Source organism: Schistocerca cancellata, chromosome 5, assembly GCF_023864275.1.
Source record: "Schistocerca cancellata isolate TAMUIC-IGC-003103 chromosome 5, iqSchCanc2.1, whole genome shotgun sequence".
NCBI classification, from domain to species: domain Eukaryota; kingdom Metazoa; phylum Arthropoda; class Insecta; order Orthoptera; family Acrididae; genus Schistocerca; species Schistocerca cancellata.
Window position 1 is genome coordinate 372,024,491 of NC_064630.1, and position 20,845 is coordinate 372,045,335.

Here is a 20,845-nt window from a genome sequence, read left to right on the forward strand (position 1 = left end):
ATCTGCGTAAACGATTAAAAAAGCTTCCGTATATTTTATGCAATTACCTGATCTAGTTTGCTGTGTCTCATCCGATAAAGCAGCAGATGAAACAGTATGTAATACGATTTATCTCGTACACTGATAAGTATGCACACCAAATTCATCAACTTGTATTCGAACTGTTTCCAAACACAACAAGAAGCGTTACCAGGGCAACAAGCGATTTGTCAGCGTTAGTCTTTTGTTGCACATGGCTAGGTTTCTTAAACCTCATGTTATTGTCAGTGTAGCCACTTAGCCAACACAGCGGTGAACCTGCTGTACGCTGCTTACGAATGACGAAGTACTCACGGTTGGTTTGATAACAGTATGTGCATTTATTATACGTACTTGTAAACCAACAATCCATTTTATGTATTGTAAAACCATTAGTTCTAATCTCGTATACGAAGGGGTCAAACTTAAAACAGATCTTGATGACTATGTTTTACTTGAATGTTGCGTTTCTGAACAATGATACGCCAGTAATGTTATTGTTGCCGTTATTTTTTTGTCAGGAATTGCAAAAACGAGGAGCGACTTTGCCTGTGGGAAAATTTAAAATGATTTCTCACACAGTTATATGCTAAGATTTTTTTGCGTCTGCACATGCTTCATTGAGACAAGCATAATACCTTATGTAGTTAGAAGTAATGGTGTTTTGATGAAATTTCTGCAACAGCGTCTTCCTTCGTAAGGTATTCCCTCACCGGCAATTTGTGTTGTGAACTGCTTGGACCTATGTACGCTCTTACTTAGTAATGATCGGGTCTTTTACTTCAGTAAGTAGAGGGTTATATTATAGCCCTAGAGTCATCTTTTATAGCCAGTTCTTGAAACTATTTAAGTAGACTTTTTTGGTACAGATCACATTAATCTTAAAGAATGCCAGTTCAGTTTTTCGTACAGCATCTCTGTGACACACTCTCACAGGTCAAACAAACGTGTGACAACTCGTGCTGCTCTTCTCTCTCTCCCTATACGTTCTGTATAACATGTTAGCCCTTTTTGGTATGGGTCACACACATTAAACGCTGGAGCAATATTCCTGAATGGATCGCACGAGTTTCATCTGTAAGCTGTCTCCTTTCTAGACTGATTACGTTTTCCCAGTATTCTACTAATAAACTGAAGCCTACCACCTGCTTTACCCATGACTAAGCCTATGTGATAATTCCATTTCATATCTCTACTAAGTATTACACCTAGGTATTTGTTTTGAGTTGGCTGATTCCAACAGTTAATTATTGATATTACTGTAATAGGATACTACATTTTTTTCCGTTTAGCGTCTTTTAGATAGTACTTCATTATAGAAAACTGAATCATCTGGGAAAAAAAGCCTGATTTTGCTATTAATATTGTCCACAAGATCATAACATACTGGTACAACATGAACAACAAGCATCCCAACTTTCTTCTCTGAGGCACACTCGAAGTTACTTCTGTGTCTGAATGTGACTCTCCATCCAAGAGAACATGCTGCATTCTCTTTACCAAAAAATCCTCAATGAAGTCACAAATTTTGCTTGATACCCCACATGATCGTACTTTTGACACTAAGCGTAAATTTGGTACTGAGGTAAATAGTTGTTGGCAGTCGAAGAAATATTGTGTCTTCCAGATTGCCTTGATCCAATGCTTTATGTCATGAGAAAATGCAGGTTGGGTTTCGCATGAATGATGTTTTTGGAATCCATGCTTGTTGCCATGGAGCAGGTCATTAAGTTTGAGCTCAGAATATGTTCTAAGATGGTACAACAAATTGATTTCAGAGATATTGGACAGTAGTTTTGTTGATCAGTTATAGTACCATTCTTGTATATGAAACATCCATATGTTCTTCCAACTACTGGGCTCATTTTTGGTTCGAGGAATCCATGATAGATTTAGTTAAAAGAGAGACTAACTCAGCTGCAAATTCAGTATAGAATCTGACAGTGACTCCATTGGGGCCTGGAGCTTTGTGCAGTTTTCAACTGTTCCAGCTGCTTCTCAACACCACTGACACTAACACTCATTTCATTTGTATTTCAGTGGTTTATGGCTATTCAGAGATCTTATATGATGACAATTGAGTGTATTGTGAAACCTGGTAAATTTAATGATTGTGAAAGCAGATTACAATTTTTATCTATACAGTTTCTGAATAGTATTTTTTATCCTTTTTTATCTTTGAATGAATCAGCTAATGTGGACATACATATTTTGTTATTTCATTCTGCTGTGGGTAGGGTGTATTACATGTTGCTTCACACTAAAACGGCAAAGAAGCTATTTCAACACAGAGTTTCTGTGCAGCACTGAACTGCTTGTACCATCACAGCACATTAAAAATCTATTATTCTTTGCAAATGAAAATTTTTATACGTTTTTTGGGTAATACCATCAGAGGTGCAGTAATTAAAACTTCAATAGGATGTTACAATAGGCTACTACAGAGTTCACCATGGTATATTTTGACACACATATGATTTTTTGCATTAATTTTTGCATTGGAAAGAATGTATGCATAAGAGTTTTCTTCAAGAATGTTGCAATTTTTGGCCACTAAAATGTTATTTGTATATTACCTGACTATCCAGCTTAATCCTGGCAGTTTTACAACTGCGATCCTTGAATTTGGGTATTATCATCTTTCACAAATTACAAGCAACATGAAATTAGGGATTAAAATAGTTACGTACCAGTTATGCAGTCATAATAGCTCTTAGCATTGACTTATGTGGGTGATGCCACAGGCACATGAACAGCTTCACTTTTTGCAGTTACATTTAAATTGTTTTACATGATGAGAATCATTTCATTGATTCTTTCATTTACCAAACATGACCCAGGCCGCAACTTCATTGAAACCCTTTTTTACATACTTTGCAAGTTAAATGACACAACTTTCCGGTCTTTTATCATCAGTCTATTAAAGCTGTTTGATAATTCAAGAATTATTTTATTGAATAAAAGCTGTAGCCTACTCCACCAGATATGGTTTAAGGGTCTCATTTATGGAGTCTGGGAAGAATGATTTTTTGAATGCCTCAGTGTGTGCAGTAATAATTCTTATCTTATCTTCACGGTCCCAATGTGAGTGATAGTATATTCCTAGAGTCATCATTTAAAGCCAGTTCTTGAAACTGTTAATTAACTTCCTCGGGATAGTTTATGCCTGTCTTCAAGAGTCTGACAGTTCAGTTCCTTCAGTATCTCTGTGACACTCTCCCATGGATTAAGCAAACCAGTGACCATTCATGGTACACTTCTCTGTATACATTCAATACCCCTATTACTCCTCTTTGGTATGGATCCCACACACTTTAGGAATATTTTAGAATGGGCCGCACCAGTGATTTGTAAGCAATCTCTTTTGTAAACTGATTGCATTTCCCTAGTATTTTACCAATAAACCAAGTCCTACCACCTTCTTTGCCGTGACTGAGCCTATGTGATCATTCCATTTCATATCCCTACTAAGTGTTACACCTATATAGTTGTATGACTTGGCTGATTACTGGTGTGTCCCATTGGTTTTGTAGTCAAAGGATACTACATTTTTCCTTCTTGTGAAGTGTACAGTTTTACATTTCTGAACACTGAGAGCAAGTTTCCAGTCTTTGCACCACTTTGAAAATCTTATCAAGATTTGACTGAATATCTATGCAGCTTCTTGCAGATGGTACTTAATTATAGATAACTGCATCATCTGCTAAAATCTTAATATTACTATTAATATTGTCTGCAAGGGCATTAACATACAACATGAACAGCAAGTGTCTGAACACGCTTCCCAGGGACACACTTGAAGTTACTTCTACATCTGACGATGAATCTCCGTCCGTGATAAAATACTGCATTCTCTGTATCAAAAAATCTTCAGTCCGGTCCAATTTGCACTTGACACCCCATATGATCATACTTTTGACAATAAGTGATACTGCATCTACCTGACTGCCTTGACGTCGAAAGCTTTTGTATGTCATGTGAGAAAAGTGTGAGTTGAGTTTCACGTGATCGATGTTTTCGGGATCCATGGTGGTTGGTACAGAGAGCATGTTGTTTGAGATATCTAACTGTGTTTGAGCTCAAATGATTCATTGCTGTCCAACAATGAGACATGAGTGTTATGGGTGCTTCTCCTGTTGTGGCTGTGAACATGGTTATTTTGGTGCAGTTCCTCAGTTCTGTTTAAAAAATCTTCATTTGCAAGTAGTACAGACTTGTAGATGTGTAGGCTTGGCAGGTTCATTATTTTCAGCTGAGTGTGAAGTGTGGTCTACGTGATCCCAGTTTCTTCAACAGTGGAGTAGTCAGAGTGGTCAAAAGAGACCCCTCAACTTTTAATTCCACAATAATTCAGTTTTTAATATCTTTCCACCAAACTTTGTGACATTTTCACATTTCTGTTTATTGTAATTTAGTAGAGTTTCATGATTTCATGCAACAGCAGCAGAGGTCATTGACCCGTGCCATAACTCATTTTTAGAATACTGCTGTTCTAATAATTACAAATCTTCTTGTGTTGCCTATTGTTTTGGTTAACAATAATTGCCTCGAATGATGATGTATGCACTTAATTAGGAAATGGCTTATTGGATTAGGGCGATTTTCTGTCAGAGACAACTGATGATGAAGATTAGTAGGTGTTACCATCAGTAGATGACTCCCTATCTCATTTGTTTCCAGAACAGTCTCAGGGATCAGTTACTGTAATGTTGAACATGTCAGCTAGAGATGGAATAGAATGCAAAGTTACTAACACACCACTACTTGGAAGGAGGATTGCTTTGAATGTCCTGAAGGAGAGAGGGCGGGTCCATTGCGAATGCATGCCACCAAGTGGATGAGTGATGTTGTGTGTTATATAAAACACACAGAATTAAATTCCTGAAATGTTTTTTTTTAAATCATCATTTAGGCTATATAATTGGAGCCAGTGATTGGTATCGTGTATGCCAGAGGTGCTTTTTGCGCTAAACATATTTCCTTGAATGACTTTTGGTCACATTTTTGAGAGTCTTATTTTCATCAGGGATAAAACGATGACAAACAGATTCCATCAATTTAACGGATTAATGAGAAGCCATCTCAAATTCAACATATTACTGCAGAGATGTGCGCTCTTATTTCTGGAATATGGAACAAGTCTGCACAAAGCTGTCTCTGCTATATCACCCCGGTGGAAATCTTACTGTTGATGAGCAGTTGCTTCCAAGCAAAGCAAGGTGCAGCTTTTTACCCAGTGTATGCGAAGCAAACCTGACAGGTACAGATTCAAATTTGAATAGCTGCAAATGTGACATCCAAGTACACCTGCAGTGCATTCCCGTACTGCAGCAAGGGAAATGTCTGACCAGACAATCAGCCATTGGGAGAGTATATCATTTTTGGTCTCATGGAGTAATTTCTAAACCAAGGAAGGAATATGACAGCAGAGTACTACTTCACATCCCTTCAGCTTTCCAAGAAACTTCGACAGAATAAAATGTCATAAGAGGGAATCATCAACAAGATTCATCGAAAACTCCCTAACTACATGAATGGGAACAAGTCTGACGTACATTCCCTCATTGAAGAATACTGATATGTCAGAGTGTACCAAAGGAAGAAGAATAAGGAAGTTGTTTTTCTCAGTGCACTACATCCTGAAATAGCAGTGAGCGAAGAATGAAAGAAAAACCTTAAAAATGTTAGCTTTTATAACACTACAAAGTATGGTGTGGAAATCAATGACAACATTATTCAACTAATTTTACTTGCAGAAGATGGCAGACATTTGTTTTTTACTGCATCCTAGACATGCCAGCAATAAAAGTGTCGATCATCTACTGTGAGATAACCAAAAATAATCTTAAGGCAAGGAGTTCATTCCAGCTAGTAAATGAACTGATGAATGGGAAATAACAAAGTTTAATTTCAATGTTTCAAAACAAGCAAGTGAGATAAATGAAGAGATCTTAGGAACTGCAGAAATAACTCACATTTCTGGGTAGATTAATGGAAAATAGTACAGGTCCGACTTTAATCACATTGTGGATTTTTAATGCACATCTTGTTAGGGCTCAAATGATCCCTTCCAGCTGTTCTAGAGGTATCACATTCTCTGCTGCTCTTGTGTTAAGTTGCAGACAGCCCTGACAGCTTTTTTTCTACATCATAAAGACTTTTTAGATGAGGTTCAAGTTGCCCTAGAAGATTAGCCCATAATGAAGTAATTTTGTATTTGTATTTATTTATTTATCCTGTGGATCACATATTGTACAAAGTATACATGATATAGGACAAGTCATTTTTATTACCAAATATCATTTTAAAAAATGTACACAAAATTGTTCATTGATGAATATAGTAACTTCACATACAGAGAATACAAACAATTTACTTGGGGAACTAAGAAACATGTAGGCAATGTAGTGCTACTTTAAATTTACACAAATAGCCACTGAGATTACAGAATAGTGAAAATGTCAACTGGAAACACAACAGAAGGACAATGTCATTTAAAAACTACATTAAACATGAAATTAACATTGAGGTTTCACAGACAATTAAGTTTTAATACTAATAGAATGTGTACTTGTACATTCAAAAAGCGAGTTGAAAAATTTTGGGAAGTGAAACTGAAACATAGTTGTGTATAGTAGAAATTAGGTTATTATTTTGCCTACAGAATGTTTTACTCTAATCACAGTATTTTACAAAGGAACTTTATAATTTTTCATTTCCAGGAATTCTTGTACTGAATAGAAACAGTGCTTTGTCAGAAATGCCTTTAGTTTATTTTTAAATATTGGATCTGGAGCAGTTTTTATTTGTTCTGGAATTTTATTGTATAATACGACACCCAGATGAGTTATATATTTTTGGTATGATGATGTCCTTGAAAAAATTTGATGGATATTAGATTGCCCTCTGGTATAATGAGTGTGTATATAAATTGTTTTGGATTAATTTGCCTGTTCTGGAGAGGTATTCCCTGGTGAATAGGATTGTTTCTTGAATGAATAGGGATGGGATGCTTAGAACATTAAGTTTTATAAATTGACATTTACAGGATTCCAGCTTTTTGAGGCCACAGATTATCCTCAGTGCTCTTTTTTGTAGTTTAAATATATTTGTGCTGTGAGTTGAATTTCCCCAAAAGATGATTCCATAGTGGAGCAATGAGTGGCACTGCGCATGGTATGCTTGCATTAGTGTGGATTTACTTGTAGTAGATTTTAGTATTCTTAGTCCATAGCACAATGATGAGAGTTTCTTTGATAAATTGTTTATATGTGTGTCCCATTTTAAATTTTGTTGGACTAGAGACCCAAAAATTTTGTTGCATTTACATTTTCAATTTTATCATTATTTAACTTTACTTGGATAGTTTTTGACTGGATGTGGGAATTAGATGGAAGTTGATACGTACAGTTTTCCCACTATTAACAATTAGGCCATTTTTGTTAAACCACTCAGAAAGTTTTTTCATAGAGTTATCAGATATTGTCTGAAGGGATTCAGGGCTAGATCCAGTCAACACTATGCTTGTATCATCAGCAAACAGGATAGTTTTTTGTGGGCTCATACGTTCAACAATATCATCTATGTAAATGAGGTAAAGTAATGGCCCTAGAACAGAACCCTGGGGAACACCATCTTATTGTTCTTTCCTCCGAGAGGAAAACTGTGGTATTTATTTTATTCTGTACATTAATATCGTATTGAAGTGATACCTTCTGTCTGCGGTTTTGTAGGTAAGAGCATAGCCAGTTGTGAGCCACACCTCTTATTCCTCTTCTTTCCAATTTAGCAAGCAGTATTTTATGATCTAGTACGTCAAAGGCTTTAGAGAGATCTAAGAAGATACCTGCAGCTATATTATGTTGGTCAATTGATTTCAGTATGTGGTCCAACAGTTCAAAAATTGCTGTCTGGGTGGATAAAGATTTACTAAAATCATGTTGTTGAATGCTGATTGGTGCGTGGTTTTTTATGAAATTTATAAGCCTGTTATAAAAAAGTTTTCCAGGATTTTTGAAAAGATGCTTAATATGGATAATGGTCTATAATTGGATACTAAATCAGGGGAACCTTCTGTAGTAATGGTGAGACTTTAGCTATTTTGAGAGCATCTGGAAAAATGCCAGTTTTTAATGATTGGTTGTAGATGGTTGATAATGGCTTTACTATATGGGGAGCACACACCTTTAATATGAGGTCAGGTACTTCATCATAGCCACTAGAGATTTTATTGCGTAACAATTTTATTATGTTCATAATTTCATCAGGGTTCGTTTCATAAACAAACATTGTAGCATTAGTGCTGTTTGACGTATTGGTGGAATTGAAGAACGATACCTTGCAGTTTGCCTGAATGAGATCTTCTGCTAGTGAGGTGAAATATTCATTGAACTTGTTTACAACTGTGTATGGATCTGTGACCTTAGAGTCATTAAGCGTTAGAGAAATGTTTTCCTTTTTAGGTATTGAACTACAAGTTTCTTTTTTAATAACATTCCACCTAGCTTTCATTTTGTTTGAAGAGTTTCTTATGAAATTGTCATTCCATAAAAGTTTTGCCTGTCTAATCACTCTAAGATAAGTTTTTTTGTAGGCTTTACAATAGTCAGAAAATTCTTCAGTGACTATGTATTTTTTGTAGCAATATTGGAGAAATCTGTTTCTCTCACTAGAAATTTTGATTCCTTTTGTTACCCACGACTTTCTATTTTGATTGCTTGAAGTTTTTGTTTCAAAAGGAAATGCTGTATTAAAGTAATAAAGGAAGGTGTTATGGAAGCTTAAGAACATATTATCAACAGTTGTTTGCATGTAAACACTGTCCCAATTTTCCTTAGCTAATAGGAAGTTAAAAATCCTAATATTGCCATCTGAAAAGTTTCTTCTTTGAAATACTTTTTTGGGGCTGATTTTACTATTTTCCATGTCAACGCTCAGTAGCTGAGCATCATGGTCACTGTATCCCATGCTCAGTACTTCGCCAGTGAATTTGTAACAAGTATCAGTTATGAAGATTTGATCAATTATTGAATCAGTATGCTCTGTTGATCTTGTTGGAGAGTGTATTGTGGGGGTCATATTAAAGGATTTGGTCATGTTTAACAAATCAAGTTTAGCATTACTGTGTTTTGATAAATCAATGTTAAAATCGCCACAAAGTATTATTCTCATGTTTAATGAGCTGACACTATTCAGCAGAACTTCTAATTTGGTCATAAAATTTGGAATATTACTACTTGGTGCTCTGGAAATAGGCATAATTTGTTTGAATCACTACTGAATTACTTACACTTTGCCTTAATTCATGAAAAGCAGAACAAACTTCTCAAGTCGTTGTTCTGAAAAGTTTTACACAACAGTCCCATTTGAAGTTATTTTGTAGTTCTATTCCTACAAATTTAGTTTCAATAACAGACTTCAGTAATGTATTGCCGAAGCTTTTTATTGTATCTAATTCTTGTAAAAAACAGAGAAAATGGAAATTTGTGAACACAGTTATATATTATTATTTTATTTTGATGGAACCAGCTAATAAAGCTGAGATTTGTAAATAATGTGACACATCATCAATAGACTGAGGGTGTCATTGACATAGCATAGGTGTAAGCCTCTGGGAGTAGGGGTTTTTGAGTGGGAATTGCCTTGTTATTAACACCTTTTTAATATGTTTGATATTAACAGTTGGAAAATATCAGACAAGAGTGGAAAAATATAAGGATTTTTTAGGGACATAAATGTAATATGGAATGCACAGTGGAAATATAAAAAAAGAGTATCATGACATTCATTGACTTCACCAACTCTCAACAACATTGGCACCTTACAACTAACCTGGGTTTCTGACCATGCTACAAATCGGTTTGTCACCACAACTTTTTCATAAAAAAGGAGGTTGTGAACAGTGATATAACTCATCAAAGCAGAACATCAATGCCGAACTCTTCAATACACTTGCCGTCTTAACTAAACCTGTATAGGACTAGTCTACAACATGATCCAAAACATCATCCCTCTCAGTGGATTGCCGTCTGCACTAGGTATATATTGATCTAGTACACACCCTCAAGAACTAAATGATATGTTGCAAACAGAACACAGAAATGCTATGTGCAACTGAAACATATAAATAAAAACATTGCAGATGCCATATACCAAGTGTATGCCATGCTTCAAAGAGTATACTGATTGCTTGCATTTTTTACTATATTGAAGTGTAGCATATGTTGCTGATTTCATTGAGATATAATCTGCAGCCATAATTAAAATGCCGGTGTCACATGCAAATAATTTTTTTTTCCCCCGTCTTCAGTAAAATAGTCTACATTACAAGAGTAAAGAAGGAACAATAGGGGTCCTAGGACAAAGTGCAGTGGTACACAATACTTACTGCTTTATTGAATCAATTTGTAGTTATTCTGATAAACACTTTGATGCCTTAATATCACTGTATCCTACGTGTCCTGCAGGTGAGAATTTACCCTGTGGTCTGACATGCTTGTGCACATTTTTGTGCTAGTTAATGAATAAGAGTATTGTGGTGAGTTACGGCAAATGAATTTTACAGATCTAGGAGTATACAAGTTGCATGTTCTCCGTTGTCCAGTGGTTTAAAGACAGCTTCTAAGAACTCATACATAGCTGTTGATGTAGAAGTGCATTTGCTAAAACAACATTGATTTTGTGATAGTAATGAGATTCTTGCAGTGTGGTTTTGAAGCAGACTGTAAAAAACTTGGTTATGTTTGAGAAAACACTTCAGTTGAGGTACTAGATGATAGTTGTTTACATTATCGGCTTGTCTGTCCTTTTTAAAACAAAAACCAAAAATATAGGAGTTTCCTGTGGCTGTTTAGTACATAAGCAGAGGCTTTTTTTTAACCCTTTCAGGGGCAAAATAAAAAAAATTAATTTTTAATTTTTCCTTGTTTTTATTGTATTAATTTTCATACAGTGAGACAAAAATGTAAAAATTAAATGGAGTATACATAAACTGAACACATACAGGGTGGTTTCAAATGGAGCCACTGCCCACTAAATGTCATCACTTTTGATGATGGAGTAAAAAGCAATTCCTTTCTGCAGATAAGCATAAGGCTACCTGGCAGTAAGTACATCTCCATCAGCTTCTGTGGGGTTCTTTCTTTGTGCTGCAGTGCACACAGCACCTTGAGGTTCCATGTTTTGGCAGATGTTTTGTTTCCGATATACGTTTCTCATGGGGAACAACAGTTATGAATTTTTTTGCAGATGGTTCTGACGGTGTACTGGGATGGCCAGGACTATCTTTGAAGACATTACTGCCTACAAGGCCTGTGGCAACACGTCTTCAAAAATCCTTTAGCACTTGCTTCGCTGTTGGATTACATAATCGAAATGGAATAAATGCATTTCCAATAGAAATATCAACTATATACCAAAATAGTCTTAGCCACCACCTTCATGATTTCCTGTCTATTGCATAAAAACTGTTCATCATATCTCCCTTATCGACACATCCCATATTTACATTATATAATTTCACTATTTTTGGGCAAGGTATCTTTGTGATTTTTCCATCCTTTTCTTTACGGCTGACTTCTTCAACACATACAGACGAATCAATTGTAGACAGCAACATGACTACACATTTGTCTTTCCATTTGATGCAGGCAATGCCATCAGAATGAACTGACCATTCAAACTCTCCTCTTTGAATCTCTTTGTCTGTTTTTAGCGTAGGAAGTCCTTTCCTATGTGATCTAATTGTTCCACAGGCAAAAAGTCCGTCATCTTTTAGCTTCTGTAAAAGTGAGACACTGGTAAAAAAATTGTCAAAGCATATGTGGTATCCCTTTCTTTCCAAGCCTTTACACATATCTCTCACAATTCTTTCCCCTAAGGATTTTTCCACTATGCCTTCAACTTTTCCAGTATATATCTGAAAATCACAAATATATCCAAGCTTATTAGCTCTGACCTAGATTTTGTACCCCCTCTTGATTGGCTTTTGGGGCATACATTGTTTGAATGCGATTCGTCCTTTGAACTTCACCATGCATTCATCTATAGCGTGCTCCTTAGCAGGTGCGTAGAATTCTGTTAAGTTTATCAGTATCTGATTGATTAATGGACGGATTTTATATAATTTGTTATAATTTCTGCTCTCCCTTGAAGGCATAACGACGTTGTCATTGATGTGAATATGGGTCAAAATCCAGCTGAACCTTTTTACCGACATTAGTGAGGAAATGTACTCATCTCGATGTTCCATATGGGATGACCAGCAATCACGATAATAACAAGGTTTCTTGATTCTCATTAGAATGTGTATAGCCAAAAATTATTTTAGTTCTGCTTTAGAAAGAGGCCTGAAATTGCCACCTTTCTGTGTTGCGTGCAGGTTATACTGGAAAACTATGTGTTCTAACATAGTGTCACAAAACAGACACAAAAAAAAAATCTACTGGTTGCATACCTTCACTGTCATTTTTAACTTTTCCTCGTACACCACCTTCCTCTGAAAAATTGGCGGCAAAGTTCATTGCCCTGACATCCTTTCTCCATGAAAAATTCGCAATGGAAGACAGTGGCAAATCGTCATTAGTGCTGAAACTATCATCACTGTCATTGTCAAAATAGTCCTCACTCTCACTTTCCGAAATAATTTGAGATAAAACAGGTGTTTTCATTCGCAAATCCAGATCACTGTCTTCAGATAGCACATCACTTTCACTGTCACTATTAGTGTCAATCTGTGAGTCAGGATCTGAAGGAATATCTGCGAAAAGGCACTCCAGAATTTCCTCATCCTTTAGTCTGTGAGAATACATCACGTGAAACTGGAATAAAAAAGTTCGTCACACCTGCTAATGCTGCCGTTACAGGACAGTGGTTTCAAATGGAACCACCACAACATTCACGGAAATAAATGCATTATTTTGGTTATATTGCAGTACATATAGTATTGATGTAAACAGAACAGTATTCTGCATTTAATACATGCTTAAAAGTTACCTAATACAGAAGAATACAGTCACAATTTGAGAACAAAGACATTCGCGCAGAGCGTACAAAAATGGCTATCCAACTCGCCTCACTACTTGCTAATATTTACAGATTTTGAAGCGGTTCCAGTAACAGCCGCTAGAGGGCAGCACCAACTAGGCTGCTGAATGGTGTCCCCAAAGGTAGCCACTGCCCTTTTGCAACAAAATGAGAAAATTGTAGGTGGTTTCAAACGGAACCACTTCCCCTGAAAGGGTTAAATACATAATCAAAAATATTATACAACCGATGTGAATATTTGTTTTTGATGCAGTAGTGTCTTCAGTGTTGTGCTATAGTTCTTCTCTTGTGTGAGTTTATTGTGTACACTTAACTTTTAACTTACCCCACAGGTAAAAATCACAGGGACAGATCAGATGATTGAAGACCAAGAGATTTTATTGCCTAAGATTGCATGTGTAGTGTCTGCTGTTGCTTCATCTTGCTGAGAATATTTATCTGCCTCAGTTTATGATGATTTCTGTTTCAATTTATGATTATTTCTTTGTTGTTTAGATTATGTTACTGTGGAATGCTGAAAAAACTTTTTGGGCCAATTTCCTTGGCCAGTCTATCACAACTTCACAAAGTCCCCCCCCCTCTCCCTCCCTCCCTCCCTCTCCCTTCCCCCCACCCCCACCCACCCTGTGTGTGTGTGTGTGTGTGTGTGTGTGTGTGTGTGTGTGTGTGTGTGTGTGTGTTAAAAAAAATACATAAAACCAACCTACAAGATTGATAGCTAAGAGAAGTTTTTATTGTAGAGAAGTAAAGAAAGAAAAATATTGTGGTACATACATCAAATCTTGCATATTCCTTTTCACGTGAGGGAAAGAAAGTTGTTTGTTTACAAAAGCTTCCTGACCGTGTGGCAGTGTATTCATCAGGTTCCATAGACGATGTATGAAGAAGAATATGTATGGAAGTAGAATGAGGCAAAATATACATAAACGAGAAGTAACCAACAGAAACTAATTGTGCAGTCTGCATTAACAGTTAACTGCGGTTAAACTGCTACATTCTCTTTGTTTCCGCATAGGCTGTAAACCAGGGCTTAACACCTTGTTGATTCTGAGTATGAGCACTCATGCATGCTCGAGCTCTTGCAATGTGGTGAAGAGAAATCTGATTACACCATGTGGTCGCGACAACATGGAAGAAGCACCAGCTGTGAATTAGGGGAGAGCCAGTTTTAACAGTGGTGCCATCTAATAGCAGCAAAGGCAAGTCAGCATTGTGTAACACCAACAGTCTCGTGCATTTCAATCCTCAGCGTGAGGAATCACATATTTTTGCACAAAAAGAAGCAAAACCATAAGGCACTGAATACTTTCAGGAAATTCAGTTTACAGTGGTGCTGTGTGTCTTTCTACATCAAAGATATGGAAACAGAAAATGGGTAGAATCGGAGCATGCACAAGAGGTTTCAAAAGTTAAAAGGAAGCTCTCTGAAGAGGAAGAAGAAGAAGAGAGAGAAAAAAGAAACAAGTGAGTGTCATTTGAATGAGCTATAAACTTGCACTACTTTTAGCAAAGACCTTGCATCCTTTCACAGAAGGTGATTTAATAAAAGAATACTTGGTAGCTGCAGCTGGAAAATTGTGTCCACCCCAGGTAGAACAGTTTCACGTGATGCCATTATCAAACACGACAGTTATGCTTCACTCACAGGTTATGGCAGACAACATTCAGAACCAGCTTGTAAAATCTTTGTAAAGAGTTTTTGCATAAGGTTATCATGAAATTTGTTAGTTTTTGTCTACATACAGAGCACAAGTTGTGTTATGAAATAGATCAGGATTCTTAGAGCAACTGACTGGGAAAACAAAAGAATCTGGCAGTACCTTGTTTGCACTGATTTGCAGATTAAAGTAATTGACCTACAATGTGGCAGGGAATATAAAGACATTCTAGATATCTCCAAGTATTTCCCTCAGGATCAATGTCATCATTTACATAAGTCTCCACAAAGTCCCCACCCTATTCCCTGTGATGATGAAGGATGTACAATACTTGTTGCTTGTAGGCCTGTGCCCACAGTATTCTTGCAGAGCACGTTTGCTGTGAAGCCTTGCCAGAATTGAAAAGTAAAGTTAACTAAAAAGCTGTTATTTTGAAAATGGCTGCAGCCTACTAAGTTACATAAAGTGTTAGAGTTTAATCTATTGCCGCTTGCATAATATTTATGTGAGTATGCTGATTTAAGAGTAGTAATTATGTACATTTTTTAGAATAGAAGCATTTTTATGACGAACATAAGACTTTTACACTCAATTAAAGATTTCCACCCTTAATACTAGGCAAGAAGGCAAAGTGTACATCGAAATAACTTTTGTATGATGTACTTTTTGAGCGTGAATGGCAGTTTCATTTTCTTAGTATCCAAAAATGCCATTGAGAAGTAAATTTACTGCAAAATGAGTGTAAGACACAAAAAAAACTTTGAAGAGGCCTCTGTGGAACATGATTTGAACCCAACTTGAAATCTTGTCAGATACTGTACTTAGTGCTCATCCACACTGTTTAATTTCACTCTTATGTTACATTTTGTAATTGTGAATCACAGATTTTTGTTACAAAGTTAATCTACCTCCATGAAGAGTTATAATACTTCAGTTTCGCTTGGCCCTCGCAATCAGATTTCTCTGCAAGGTCACGGAAAATACCCCTGCCAGTAATTCATTTGTGAGGTTGTACATGGCTTTTTACAGAAATCAGTAATGCATTCTAGGATTTTTTAATTAAAAAATGTCAGAAAGCACTTTTGTAGTCAGAAGCTTTTGTTTTATATAATAGACTAAATGATTTTACAGTGTTGATACTAAAGAAGTTTTGACCCTTGATGACAACCTTATCTTCGAATGATATATTACTTTCTGTTCAACACAAAAAGTAATTCACTCTTGTCAATATTACCCATCCTTTCTCCATACTTCTGTATAATTTTGCCCTAATGTGTTTCAGGGAGGTCAAAAGTGTACAGGAATATGTTTAAGAAAGAATTAAGTGTTCTGTTGTGTACTCTCTGCTTTATAAATACCTTCCTAGTGTTCTTCCCATACCTTGTCTAAACATTGTGACAGCTGCTACACTATAATTTGTGACAACTCTAATTTCAGTAATCGATATATATCTCTGAAATGAGCTTCCTACTATAGATTTTAGTACATTGTTGTTGTCCATATTGCTCCCAGAACTTATAGATCGAGGTTACATATTGTATCCAAAGATGCTGTGAGCACTCCCATTGCACTCACTGTGTTTCCAGAAGTGTGTGCAAAAATTTAACAAGACATAAAGGATGCTCCACTGAACAATTTGAAGTAGGGAAACAGGTCGGAGAAGCCAGTTTAAGGAGATAGTAGGAATAAAATCACATCACTGTGTACTTTTTAATTTACATTAGTCACAGTTAACTGCAAATGCCATTGCTGACATCATGAACATACCATTTGTATTTTGTCTTACAAAATGTGTTGTAACTGATAGCCATCAACCTCAGTGCAAGCATGACATCGACGAACGATATTCTGACACACCCTGACAAATATCCATGTTGTGTTTTGAATCACATCACAGGCAGCCACAATCCTGGCAGCCAATTCCATCTCCATATCCACCAGGGGCTCACACACGAAGTGACTTTAGATATTCCCATAGGAAATAATGAAGGGGGCTCAGGTCAGGTGACCTTGCAGGCCATGGAATAGGACCTCCCCTTCCAATCCAGTGGCCATGAAATACTGTACCAGTACTTCTCTATTGAATTGTACTGTATGTCTCTAAATGACACTGAGTAATGAATGGATCTGTCATTGATTCATAGCGCATTCTGTCATGAGACAATGTAAATATGATACAACAGGGCCACCTTATGGACAAGTAAAGTAAACAAAACCTGCATCATGACTTCCTGGTAATCAGTTACATCCTCCTCGTGTCCTCGCTGGAAGTAAAGACTGTACATGTAAATAAACAGCATAGTATGTGAAAATGTGTATGCATGTTAGTTGTAAATAAGCTGGAAAACAGGCAAGGCAATAGATAAGTTTACTTCCATATCTTCTTAAGCTGGCTTGACCCCAGGTTCCCTATCTCAAATAGTTCAGTTGAGCATTCTTTATGTCCTGTTACATTTTTGCATGCAATTACAGAAATGCCCTGTATACTTATTCCTCTCCTCCTTGATTACTGATTGTTTATTAATCACCATTATTTGATGATTGACTGGGTGGAACTCATTAAGCACAGTTGACTGAAATGTTGCTATTAGTTTATTATATCCTTTGTTGGAACAGATTATTGAATTACAGTGATGAAATTATGCCACAAAATTTGAATACAATTTCAGCTCCCATAAACGGTTGTCTCTTGAGCAACACACTCTTCTTTTGAATTGTTGTTCAGTATTATTATTATTATTATTATTATTACTAATACACTTAGCTTAACATACATCTTTAAAGTTCAGTACACTAATAGCCTACCATTTGAATTTTTCCTCCAACTGACTGTTAGCAACTAACTGCATCAGTAAGCTTCACTTTATAATGTCTCCCGGGCTGGTGCATGCACAAAACAAGCAACTGCAAATCTCGTTATTGATAGCAAAGCTGATAATCCATTCTTTATCACACATCACAGAATTTGTATCTGTTTGCATATTTATCAAAATGCAGAAGTGGTGGCCTCACAACACCCTGAACCACCACGCTTTGCGTATGTCTATTATGCTTTTCGAGAGCACAGGCCACCAACCTGTGTTTATCACAGTGATGACTAACACGAGTGACCATGAATGTGGGATGGGTTGAAATGGTACTTGTCCCAAGTTACATTTCTCATGCAGCATTCCAACTATTTTTGTACATGATGTTTTTAGTTTTTCTACAATGGGAGGTCATGTGGTATCATGCATGCCACCAGTCCAGTCTGCCGCTGTGAGTATCAAACTGTTGATGGAAATAATCAATTTTGAAAATATAATATAGTTGGATACCCACCAAGCTCTGTTTTCTCCTGCAGCTGCTTGATGAGTTGATTTTTTTATCTGTCCAATTACATTCTACAGGATTGATGCAATACCATATTTTATGGACTATTGAAATGCTACGGGTTATAAGACACACCTTAATTTTTAAGCAGCTTTTTAAAAAATAATATTTTTACCATTTTTTCTGTTAGATTGAAATGCCAGACTAAAAAAAAAAGGAGCTTATAAAACCAAATTGACCTTTAAAATCCCTGAAAATTGTTGTGACCTTTCTTCTTCTTCTTCTTCCTCCTCCTCCTCCTCCTCCTCCTCCTCCTCCTCCACTGCCATTGAGAGCGTTACTTATGTCGCACTTCTTGTAAGTTTAACAATAATGTCTTCTCTCACTCTTAGACCACAGCTGTTTTATTCACTGACACACTTGCTTGAATATAGGTTGTTTTAAAGCTCCCTTCGGTGTAAATTCATGTTGCATTTCATCCATCATCCATTTGTTCCATTCCTCTCTCATATACACTTTAAATGGTTTATTTATGAAGACATCATGAGGTTGCAATAGTGAAGTAAGCCCTCACAAAATAACAGGAAGCTCTGTATTTTCCTGTCTCAGTATCTCTTTCACAGAATTTTTTAAATGACTGCTTAACTGATCTAGCACAAGAACAGAACTCTTCTTCAATAAAGCACCTTTCCTTCTCTCCCATACTCTGTTAATCCATAATATCATACCAGCCTCGTCCATCAAACCTTTGTAGTGTACATGAACAACACCACGTGCAGGATTTCAGAATATTTTACATTGCTTTACACTTCAGAATGTACATTGAATTAAGTTTAGCACCCTCAGCACAACATGAAAGGACAACAATGTAGTGGATTTTTCATGTCCACATGTTTTTGTAGTTAAACAATGGAAAATCCAGGATGGAATGGAATAATATTGTGAAAAGGAAAGTTCCTACTCACCATATTGCAGAGATGCTGAGTCGCAGATAGGCACAACAAAAGGACTGTTACAAATAGCTTTCAGCCAGTAAGGCCTTCATCAGAATTAAATGGCAAACACTCATATACACATTCACGCAAACACAACTCACACACACGACTGCAGTCTCAGGCAACTGGCAGCGTAGCCTCAGTTGCCTGGGACTGCAGTTGTGTGTGTGAGTTGCGTTTGTGTATGTATGTGTGTTTGCCATCTAATTCTGACGAAGGCCTTACTGGCCAAAAGCTATTTGTGACAGTCTTTTTGTTGCACCTATCTATGACTCAGCATCTCCGCTATATGGTGAGTAGTAATTTTCCTTTTCACAATATTGTTTTTATAGTTATAGTTTTAGCCCTTTCATGGCAACAGTTCTGTTACGTGGCACATCAAATGTCAGAGGAGTTTCATCCACATTCACTATTTACTCAGTTCCACATTGGTTATCTTTCAATGTTCAATAATAAAACAATGGAAAGATAATATTTTTTCTTTATACTTTAGTCTGTTAAGTTCCACTGTAGTGCAGACTTATGAGTGTGTATTTGAATCATTTTTGTATCAGTTCCAAAGCCATTTTGATAGTGCCTTGAATCCATTCCAGTATGCCATCTTCTAATTTTGGCCATTTTGCATTCAATTTTCTATTTGCACATTTAGTCTCCCTTATTTTTTTCAGTTTTTCTTTACTAGCATGCCAATCGCGAATGATTTTTCCTGTTGGTGCAGGGCTGAAATGCCACTCTCCTACTCTGTTTCAGTGTTCTTCTGCATATACTACTTTCAATTTATAGCTCACATCATATGAATACCTTTTATTTTTTCCCATTATGAAAGTAGATATTAACAAAAACATTGTATTGTTATCAGTAACACAAGCCCTTTCAATTCAAGTCCACTGGCACCGCTGATTGCGATGACGCGTCATAGACCAGACATTGTTCTGAGTTTGTGATGGCATTGTATGAGGAAGACAGTGTTAGCAAACTTGTGAACCCCCGCAACTCATGTTCCTTGCATTGGTGCACTACCACTGCTAGTTGAATCCAGTGTTGCCAGATAGAGATATGTTTCCAGTGGCATTGAATATATGGCCATTTTTAAGACTGGCAGGTATTTTAAATCAAACATTGGATGTTTTTATATTAATTTTGAGTGTAAGACACACCTACATTTTGGAGGTAATTTTTTGAAGAAAAAAGTGTGTCTTATAGTCTGTGAAATATTGTAGATCAATGCCTATTGCATAGTTGCTGTGTCAAATCCACTCCATGGGTGAAACTGTATCATTAGTTAAGTCCCTGTGAACAAGTTGGTGTCATCATGTGCTATGATCACATTGTGTTTTTCAATATCTACTTGGCACTGCGGATGATCCTCTTCTGTCCGCTGATTCCACCCATGCATCACTATTCTAGCAGCATGTTCTGTGTTGGTCGAAGTACTGTGGTACGATAAGCCTATTTCCTTAAGTGAACATAATTTTAGCACTATTACAAACTTTCTCACATGCTAATATTCTCTCTTTTACTTGCTTCACATTTTCACTTCATTTAATGGCTCTTTACTGTCTGAGATTGGTGTAGCAGTGACCTTCTCAGGGTTTCTGTGCACACTTAATCATTTATTTCAGGCCATTATTTCTGGATATTGAAATTTTCAGAAACATCCGTATATTGTCAGTATCGTATTGCACTGATAACAATATGAATTAGGATAAATTGCTGTCCCTATTCCATCCTGCTCCCAACCCATTGTCCAATGGCTCATATCCCTGTAAAAGCCCTAGTTGCTAGACCAGTCTCATACATCTTCCTACCACCTACTCC

At 36.6% G+C, this 20,845-nt stretch overlaps 1 protein-coding gene across 2 annotated transcripts in view; it reads left to right on the forward strand.

Annotated features, from left to right (window-relative positions):
• The first annotated feature begins 218 nt into the window (after positions 1–218).
• Positions 219–20,845, forward strand: part of LOC126187392 (vesicle transport protein USE1) — a 152,550-nt gene continuing 131,923 nt past the window's right edge. The window contains exon 1 of one of the 2 annotated variants that reach the window (XM_049928446.1): positions 219–349. The gene's annotated coding sequence lies outside the window, so the exon portion shown is untranslated. The remainder of the gene's footprint in view (positions 350–20,845) is intronic. The other variant, XM_049928447.1, reaches the window with a different exon arrangement.